This window comes from Mobula hypostoma, chromosome 9, assembly GCF_963921235.1.
Source record: "Mobula hypostoma chromosome 9, sMobHyp1.1, whole genome shotgun sequence".
Classification (NCBI taxonomy): Eukaryota; Metazoa; Chordata; class Chondrichthyes; order Myliobatiformes; family Myliobatidae; genus Mobula; species Mobula hypostoma.
The window spans coordinates 86314210-86325066 of record NC_086105.1 but is presented as its reverse complement, the minus strand read 5'-3'; positions in this window follow the sequence as shown (position 1 = coordinate 86325066).

Below are 10857 nucleotides of genomic sequence, written 5' to 3'. Positions count from 1 at the left end.
ATGAGAAAGTGAGAGAGAGAGAGCGAGTGATCCGAGATACAGAGGCCACCGACAGCTGTTCCTGATATTCTCTTTTCTACTGTGATGCTTCAGTCAGTGATACCAGCATAGAACCTGCTCATCCTTGGGGCTACAAAGCCTTGGAAACCTGAAGGCACACTTGTCTTCTCGGCCATGTCCTTGGGATATCGAAAAACAGACAGATGGTGAGACCTAGGAGTGGGAGCTATCGGTGTAAAGAACTGAAGTTTGAGTGCAGCTTAAATTGGGGACTTTGATGGAACCCTATCCAATGTGAAACGGAAAAAAAAGACATTAGTGATATAAATTAAGTTGTTTCTGCAAATGAGCTCTAAGAGCCGCTCTCCAGCGCCATTGTAGCTCCGCTCAACTAAAACTAAATAGAGCAATCAAAAGTTGTGGGACTGGGATAGAGACCCCTCTGCAAAGGATTAGAAATGTTAAATTTCAAAAATTAAAAATAAATAAAAACTGTCATTGTACATTAAGAATCACTGTACATTAAACTTCATGCAGGAATGCTGATCATATCTAACAAGCCTGATAGAGTTCTTTGAGGAGGTGACCAGGCATATAGATGAGGATAGTGCAGTGGATGTGATCTATATGGATTTTAGTAAGGCATTTGACAAGGTTCCACACGGTAGGCTTATTCAGAAAGTCAGAGGGCATGGGATCCAGGGAAATTTGGCCAGGTGGATTCAGAATTGGCTTGCCTGCAGAAGGCAAAGGGTCGTGGTGGAGGGAGTACATTTGGATCGGAAGGTTGTGACTAGTGGTGTCCCACAAGGATCGGTTCTGGGACCTCTACTTTTCGTGATTTTTATTAACGACCTGGATGTTGGGGTAGAAGGGTGGGTTGGCAAGTTTGCAGACGACACAAAGGTTGGTGGTGTTGTGGATAGTGTAGAGGATTGTCGAAGGTTGTAGAGAGACATTGATAAGATGCAGAAGTGGGCTGAGAAGTGGCAGATGGAGTTCAACCCAGAAAAATGTGAGGTGGTACACTTTGGAAGGACAAACTCCAAGGCAGAGTACAAAGTAAATGGCAGGATACTTGGTAGTGTGGAGGGGGCAGAGGAATCTGGGGGTACATGTCCACAGATCCCTGAAAGTTGCCTCACAGGTAGATAGGGTAGTTAAGAAAGCTTATGGGGTGTTAGCTTTCATAAGTCGAGGGATAGAGTTTAAGAGTCGCAACGTAATGATGTAGCTCTATAAAATTCTGGTTAGGCCACACTTGGAGTACTGTGTCCAGTTCTGGTCGCCTCACTATAGGAAGGATGTGGAAGCATTGGAAAGGGTACAGAGGAGATTTACCAGGATGCCACCTGGTTTAGAGAGTATGCATTATGATCAGAGATTAAGGGAGCTTGGGCTTTACTCTTTGGAGAGAAGGAGGATGAGAAGAGACATGATAGCGGTATACAAGATATTAAGAGGAATAGATAGAGTGTATAGTCAGTGCCCCTTCCCCAGGGCACCACTGCTCAATACAAGAGGACATGGCTTTAAGGTAAGGGGTGGGAAGTTCAAGGGGGATATTAGAGGAAGGTTTTTTACTCAGAGAGTGGTTGGTGCGTGGAATGCACTGCCTGAGTCAGTGGTGGAGGCAGATATACTGGTGAAATTTAAGAACTACTAGACAGGTATATGGAGGAACTTAAGGTGGGGGGTTATATGGGAGGCAGGGTTTGAGGTTCAGCACAACATTGTGGGCTGAAGGGCCTGTACTGTGCTGTACTATTCTATGTTCTATATTTCTGGTACTTGAATAAGCTAATTGCCAAATGTTAACTAGTTTTGTTCAATTCCAGTATAAGAACAAACCTGCAGTCATATGCCAGTTTAGAAAGTTCAGAAGTATCCAGTAGAAATCAATTACTCAGGTAGGTCATTGTACAGCAAATTCACCACAGTATCCACAAAGATATTACAGGAAGGAGATTCAATGTGTGAAACAGCAACAGGCTATTCAGTCCGACCTTGCCTGCTCATTAAACTTTTCATTTAATGCTCCTTCTCCATTGTTTGTTGCCTTCAAAAGCTATTCACCTCAACAACTCCCCAGGAAGGAGCAACTCAAATATCTCCACCATGAGTGGAAATTATTTTTTTTTCCCGGCGGCTCAGGTGTGGTAAGTGTCCCTTCCACCAAAGGGAGGGAGGGAGTGAGGGGAAAAAAAGAAGCAGCTTTGAGTAAGGCCGGTCTTCTGCGGCCTTGTAGGTGCTGTAAGTGTTGGCGTCAGAGGCCTAAACTCAGCAGCAAATAAAAGGATGGTAGCGGCCATTGTTGGAGTGTGCCAGTAATAGAGTAGGAAGGATTTGGCTTAATAGGCTGTGGCACAATGAAAAGAGGTAAACCTTTTTCTTTTTTTTAGTATACAGTAGACATGATGGTACGCTCCTCCTGTCAGATGTGGGAATTCAGGATACCTAATGGTTTCCATAATGACAACATCTGTGGGAAATGCACCCAGCTTTAGCTCCTGACTGACTGGGTTAAGGAGTTGGAGTAGGAATTGGATATACTCAGATTCATCTGGGAGGCTGAAGACATTATGGCTGAGACTTTTGAAGAGGTGGTTGTTATGCATATTGGCATTAATGACAGGCAAAAAAGGGGAAGTAGCCATGTGCAGTGAGTATATAGAGTTAGGAAATAGGCTGAAGAGGACCTCCAAAGTAGTAATCTCCGATTACTCCCGGTGTCATGGGCTTGTATAGGTAGGAATGGGATGATAGCACAATGAGTGAGAGGCTGAGGAGATGGTGCAGGGGTCTTGGATGATTGGAACCTTTTTTGGGGAAGGGGTGACCTTTACAAGAGGGACAGCTTGCACCTGAACTGGTGGGGAACCAATATCTTAGCCAAGAGGTTTGCTAATGCTACGCAGGAGGGTTTAAACTAGCTTTTCAGGGTACTGGGAACTGATGCACCAGGTCAGTAAGTGAAAAATCGGACAGGATGGTAGATGTCAGAGAAAGTATTGATTGGCAAAATTGAAATAACAGGTATGATGGTACGGGTAGTTTGAAGTATGTGAATTTTAATGCTAGGAGTATTATGGGTAAAGGTGATGAACTTAGAGCTTGGATCAGTACATGGTACTATGATATTGTGGCTATTACACAAACCTGGTTGAGAGAGGGGCAGGCATGGGAGATTAATATACCAGGTTTTTAATCTTTCAGAGAAGATAGAGAAGGAGCAGGAGGAGGTAAGGGGGGGCACTTGTGCTACTAATCAGGGACAACATCACAGCTGCACTCATGGGGGACATAATGGAGGGTTCAGTTACTGACTCCATTCGGGTAGAATTTAAAGAATATGAAGTGTACAATCACACTGATGGGATTGTGCAACAGATCCCCCGCCCCTGCCCCCAAGTAGCCAGGGATGTTGAGGAACAGATATGTAAACAGATTAAGAAAATGTATAAAAATAATAGGGTTGTTGTCATGGAGGATTTCAACTTCCCTTATATAAACTGGGACCTTTTTTGTGCAAGAGATTTAGATGGGGCAGAATTTGTTAAGCATATCCAGGAGGATACCTTAAATAAATATGTCCAATTAGAGGAGGGGCTGTACTGGACCTCGTGTTGGGTAATGAGCTTGGCCAGCTGACTGACCTTTCAGTATGTGAGCAGTTGGGGAACAGTGACCACAATTTCTTAACTTTCAGGATAGCTATAGATAAGGATAGGTATGGTCCTCATGGGAGAGTTTTAAATTGGAGTAGGGTAAAATTACGAGAGCATGGAACAGGAATTAAGAGTTAATTGTTGATTTGTCAGAGAAAAGGTATTCACGTCAGACATATGGGGGGGGGGGTGTTTAAAGATCAATTACACACAGTACAGGAAAGGTATGTTGCTCTTAGAAGGAAGAATGGAAAGATTAGAGAACCTTAGATGTCCGGAGAGGTGATGAATTTAGTAAAGAAAAAGGAAAAGTATGTAAAGCTTTGGAAGTTAGAATCAAATGGAGCACACAAGGAGTGTAAAGGAGCCAGAAAAGAACTAAAGAAGGGAATGAAGAGAGCCAGGATGGGCTATGAAAAGTAGAATTTAGGTGAATCCCAATGCGTGAGGTACTGAATGAGTACTTTGCTTCAGTATTTAACAAGGAAAAGGACAAGGAGGACCAGGAGATCAGTATGCTGTGCATAAATTCGTTGGAGCATTTACAGGTCAAAGAGAAGGTATTGTTGGGTCTCCTAATGAGTATTAAGGCCGATAAGTCCCCATAGCCTGATGGGATTTACCACAGGTTATTGAAGGAGGCAGGAGACAAGATTGTTGGGGCCTTGACCAGTATCTTTGTGTCCTCTATAAGCATGGTGAGGTCCTGGAAGACTGGTGAGTGGCTCATGTTGTACCTCTATGGAGAGTCAACATAGCTTTATTTGGGGCAGGTCGTGACTTACCAGCTTGATTGAGTAGTTTGACAATGTGATGAGAGAGATTGATGAAGGTAGAGCAGTGAATGTTGTCTACATGGATTTTCGTAAGGCAAAGTCCTTCATGGGAGGCTAATCCAAAAGATTTGGGTGCATGAGGTCTGCGGCAAATTGGCTGTTTGGATTCTGAAATGGCTTGCACAGAGAAGACAGAGGGTAGTGGTTGAAGGTACTTATTTAAGCTGGAGGTCTGTAATTAGTGGTGTTCGGCAGGGATCTGTGCTGGGACCTCTGCTGTTTGTGATGTATGTAAATGACCTGGAAAGAAATGTAGATGGGTGGGTTAATAAGTCTGCAGATGATACTAAGATTGGTGGAGTTGTGGACAGTGTAGAAGACTGGCAAAGAATACAGTGCAGTATAGATCAGTTGCAGAAATGGCAGATGGAGTTTAACCCAGATAAATGTGAGGTCTTGCACCTTGGTAGGGCAAATGCAAGGAGACAGTACAATGTTAAGGGCAAGATCCTTAAGTGCTGCTGAGCAGAGAGATCTTGGGTTCCAAGTTCATAGCTTCACGAAAGTGGCTACACAGGTTTATAGGGTGGTTAAGAAAGCTTATGGAATGCTTGCTTTTATTGGTCAAGGCACTGAGTTCATAAGACCCTAAAATATGGGAGCAGAAGTAGGCCATCTGGCCCATCGAGTCTGCTCTGCCATTCAATCATGGTTGATCCCTTTTTTCCCTCCTCCTCAACCCCAGTTCACAGCCTTCTCCCCATAACTGTGATGCCATGTCCAATCAAGAACCTATCAATCTCTGCCTTAAATAGACCCAATGACCTGGCCTCCATAGCTGCACGTGGCAAGAAATTCCACAAATTCACAACCCTTTGGCTAAAGAAATTTCTCCGCATCTCTGTTTTGAAAGGGCGCCCCTCTATTCTGAGGCTGTGCCCTCTTGTCCTGGACTCTCCCACCATGGGAAACATCCTTTCCATGTCTATTCTGTCTAGGCCTTTCAACATTCGAAAGGTTTCAATAAGATCCCCTCCTCATCTTTCTGATTTCCAGTGAGTACAGACCCAGAGCCATCAAATGTTCCTCGTATGATAACCCTCTCATTCCTGGAATTATCCAAAACTGTTCACAATACTCAAGGTGATGCCTTGCCAGTGCCTTATAAACCCTCAGCATCACATCCTTTTTGCTGCCTTCCTCCTTTCTTAAAGAGTGGAGTGACATTTGCAATTTTCCAATCCTCTGGCACCATGCCAGAGTCCAATAATTTTTGGAAGATCATTGCTAATGCCACCACAATCTCTAATGCTACCTCTTTCAGAACCTTAGGGTGTAGTTCATCTGATCCAGGTGACTTATACTGCTAATGTCTTCCACAGTGAAGACTGCTGCAACCAACCTAAGTGTGGCCTTATCCTGACAGTGGAGGAGGCCATGGATGGATATAATCGGAATAGGAAAGGGAAGTGGAAGTAAAATGGGTGGCCACCACCCCCCCCTTCACCAATCAGCTTCCTAGCTCTTTGCTTCATCCTTTCCCCTCCAAGTTTCACCCATCACTTGGCGTTTCTCTCTCCCCTCCCCACACCTTTCAAATCTACTCCTTGCTTTTATTTCTCCAGTCCTGCCAAAGTGTTTTGGCCTGAACTGTCAACTGTACTTTTTTCCCTAGATGCTGCCTGGCCTACTGAGTTCCTCCAGCATTTTGTGTGTGTTGCTCGGATTTCTAGCATCTGCAGATTTTCTCTTGTTTGTAAAGATCATGACTGATCTGAGTGTAACACTGCATTCCTGTCTATCTGTTTGCTTCTCATTAAAAATCTAATTACCTTTGCCTTAAAAATATTTGAAATCTCTGCTTTGAGGAAAGAAGTTTCAAAGGTGATCTTTAAAAAAAAAATCACCTCCTTGTCATCTTAAAAAGGTGACCCATTATTTTTAAACAGTGATACCTGCCAATTTTATCTCTTGTCCATAACCTCAAAAGAAGTTCTAACAATCCTATGTTCCAACCAGCTGTCTCAGTTTCCCTACCTAATAATGCTATCTTGAGATCATCAGCCTTAAACCTCACCCACCAATCCTACCTCCCACTATAAATTCCATTACCCACAGCAATTTCCCTTTCTGAACCACGGCAACACAGAGTTTATCACATAAAATGGTGGAGGAACTCAGCAGGTGGAGCATCATCTACGGATGGGAACAAACAGCTGACGTTTCGGGCCGAGACACTTCATCAGAATTGGAAAGGAAGGGGGAAAGTAGCCAGAATAAGGTGGTGGAGGAGGGGAAGTAGTGCAAGTTGGCAGGTGATAAGTGAAACCAGCTGAGGCCAGAAGACATTGGAGCAGAATTAGGCTACTTGGCTCGTTGAGTCTGCTCTGCCATTCAATCATGGCTGATCTGTCTTTTCCCCTCCTCAGCCCCACTTCCCGGCCTTCTCCCCTTAACCTTTGATGCTGTGACTGATCAAGAACCTATCAATCTCTGCGTTAAATGTACCTGGCCTCCATAGCTGCCTGTGGTAACAAATTCCACAAATTCACCGCCCTCTGGCTAAAGAAATTTCTCTGCATCTCTGTTTTAAATGGATGCCTCTCTATCCTGAGGTTGTGCCATCTTGTTCTAGACTCCGCACCATGGGAAACATCCTTTTCATATCTACTGTGTCTAGGCCTTTCAACATTTGAAAGGTTTTAATGAGATTCACCCTTGTCCTTGTAAATTCCAGTGAGTACAGACCCATTATATGTTCCTCATATGATAACCCTTTCATTCCCAGAGTTCCCGGACGGGGAAGATGGGTGGGTCATTTCTAGTTTCACCCACCTCAGTGGAAAAAGCCTGCTTACATTTATCTATATCCCTCATAACTTTGTATAGCTCTATCAAATCTCCCCTCATTCTCCTGTGTTCCAGGGAATAAAGTCCTAACCTTTTTAACCTTTCCCCATAATTCAGTTCCTCAAGCCCCAGCAATATCCTTGTAAATTTCCTCTGTGTTCTTTCAATATTATTGATATCTTTATTATAGTTAGGTGACCAGATCTCCAAATCAGGCCTCCCCAATGTCTTATACAACTTCAACATAAAATCACAACTCCTCTAACAAATACTTTGATTTATAAAGGCCAATGTGCCAAGAATTCTCCTTGCAACTCTTATCAACCCGTGATGCCATGTTCATGTTTCTATGTTGTCAGATTCCTCTGTTCTACTGCACTTGTCAGTGCTTTACCATTCACTGTGTGAGTCCTACACTGATTTGCCCTCCCAAAGTGCAACACCTCACAGTTGTTTGCATTAAGGTTCATCTTTGCAATCCGTTTTCCAGCTGGTCGCACTGCAAGCATGATGCATGGGAGAAGACATTCATGAATGTCAGGTGTAAGTTGATGACTAATGATTTCAGGGTTCCAAACTGTTAGATGTACCCATATTTGAATGTACATACAGAGCTCTGGTAGGTTCACTGTCCATCTATGCAGGGGCATATTACTCTGCTTTGTAGTACTCCAAAGCTCAGGGCCTATTGGGAAGTTCAGTGCTCCACTTTATGATTCCTATTAATTGCTTGGACTTTTACATTTTTCTAAATCATCCTATAAATGATGGAACTTTGAGCGCTTATGCATTTTTATTTGAATTTATTTCCAAGTTAAAACAGATATCTTTATCTTACAGTGCAAGGAATAACATTTCTAACTTATTGGCCAGCAAAGCATCTAAGTTGGTGAACAGCTCATCGCCTGGAGCTCCAGGCAATCCAGGTTTTGATGGCATTGCTCTGAGAGCTGGTGTAGCAGGTCACCTTGTCTCCATTTACTTTATAAGGAAGTATGTAATACTTGCACTCAGTAGACCTGCTTATTAATACAAATAACTAATCTAATCACATGACAACTCAATGCATAAAAACATGCAGACATGGTCAAGAGGTTCAGTTGTTGTTCAGACCAAACATCAGAGCAGGGAAGAAATGTGATCTAAGTGATTCTGACCATGGTGTGATTGTTGGTGCCAGATGAGATGGTTTAAGTATCTCAGCAACTACAAATCTGGGATTTTCATGCACAATTGTCTCATGTTTACAGAGAATGGTGCAAAAAAACTAAAAAAAAACTTGTGGTGGCAGTTCAGTGGGTGAAAATGCTTTGTTAATGAGAGAGGTCAGTGGAGAATGGCAGACTGGTTCAAGCTGACAGGAAGGCGCCAGAAACTCAAATAACCACATGTTACAACAGTGTAGAGAATCTGTTCAGAGCATCTCTGTACGCACAACACGTCAAACTTTGAAGTGGATGGACTACAGAGGCAGAAGATCACGAACATATACTCAGTAGCCACATTTAGTTAGATATCATTGTGGTGAGAGTTTGTGGCCTTTAAATTTTGTCTTGTAGTAGAATATTTGTATGTGCTACACAGTGGAATTTCAACAGACAATTACCCTAATATAGTAAGCTTTGGCAAATTATAGTCCTCTGGGGAAAAAAATTGCTTGTTTTTAATCTGATTGTTTATTTCCTGAGAGATAGAGCAATCCAGAAAAGGACAAGAAGTGTCAAATGTAGTCTGCTGAATTTAAGGCAGAATGGAAAGTGGTGGCAATGATGATAAAATTGACTAGTTCCACATGAGTGCAGACTCAGTATATTGGAGATAGAGTTGGGGTGTCATATGGCAGTGGCTGGGAACAGACCCAAGTGCAAGACACAGACACTGAAGTACTAGGGACAGGACTAGGATATAGGGCAATGGCAAGGACATGGACCGGAAAACCAGGAACCTGGAACAGGACTAGACAAGAGAGCTAGGAGCCCGGGCTTGGACTCCGAGCCAGAGACTGGACAAGGATCCAGTACCTGGGTCTTGCCTCTGGCTTGGACCCCAGAACTAGGCAAGGAGGAGGCTTGGCTGGCAGGCAGGACGAGGCTGGAGTCTTCAGGCTTGAGGCTAGAGACTAGAGGTGAGGCTTGGCAGGAGGCAGGAGGCTGGAGTCTTCAGGCTAGAGGCTAGAGACTTGAGGCGAGGCTTGGCAGGAGGCAGGAGGATGGAGTCTTCAGGCTTGAGGCTAGAGACTTGAGGCGAGGCTTGGCGGGAGGCAGGAGGCTGGAGTCTTCAGGCTTGAGGGTAGGCAGGAGGCTGGAGGCTCCTCCTGGGCAGGGCACGGATCACCACCCAACAGAGGCAAGGGACAGGAAGGGACAGAATCAACTGCAGGTAACGGCAAGACAGCCTGGCTTACCCGATGGAGGCAAGAGACAGGAAGGGAGCTAAGTACGGGGTGGCTCCAGGACAAGACAGCAAGACAAGGCAAGGCTTCAGGCAATGCAAGGCAAGACAGAACTTCAGGCGAGGCGAGAGTTACCGGCAAGACAAGGCAGGGCTTCAGGCATTGCAAGGCGAAACGAGAACTTCAGGTGAGGCGAGAGTTACTGGCAAGGCTTCAGGCGAGGAAACAGAAGGCAGAGGAAGGGATACAAAGAGTAAGGACAAGAACAATCCAGCAGCCATGCCCTAGTCTCTGAAGGTATTTATGCAGCCAGCCCCAACGAGCATCAGCTGGCTCAATTATAGCTCAACAAGAACAGAAACAGGGTAAACAGGAAAACCTGGAGCAAGGGTCGATGGACTGGACCGTGAACCGGAATACGGACTTCATGGACCGGACCATGACGTGGGGAGGGGTGCAGGAGTAAATTTAGAACAAAGACTGTCCCACATAGCCAATAAAAAGACAGCAATAAGGTGGGGCCCATGAGAGAGTCCATGCCTACATCTTATTTGTAGAAAGTGGAAGGAATCAAAAGCAATATTCTGCCTGTCGATAAGAATGTTGGTGGAGGGGAACTTGTGTCTTTGTTCCAAAATGAACCAGAGGATAAAGGTTTCTCTGTCTTTGTTCACCTTTTCCATTCTCGCCCTGTCTTACTTCATCCTCTCCCTTATCTGGTTTCACCTATCATCTACCAGCCTTTGTCTTCACCGTTCCCCATGCCCTCCCACTTGCCTGATTCCATCTGCCTATTTTTTCTTTCTTTTTCTTCTTTTCTTATTTTATTTTCTCCATCTCACCTCTTTATGCTGGCTATCTTCCCTCTGTACTCTTGGCCCTGATGTCGGGGTCTTGACGTGAAATATTGGTCATTCTTTTTGTCTCCACAGATGTGCATGCCCCACTGAGTTTATCCAGCAGTTTATATTTTGATGAAGCCATTGAAGTTGTGTGTAAAATGCTGGAATAGGTTGAGAAATGGTTATTGGATAAAAAGCAATGAGTTGGATTTAACAAATTCTTCTCAGGTTAGAAGGCAGTGGCAAATATTGGATGAGAATGTAGGTAGCATGGCTAGTATGTTTGCAGATGACATCAGTTGGTAGTATATTGGATAGTGAAGAAGGTT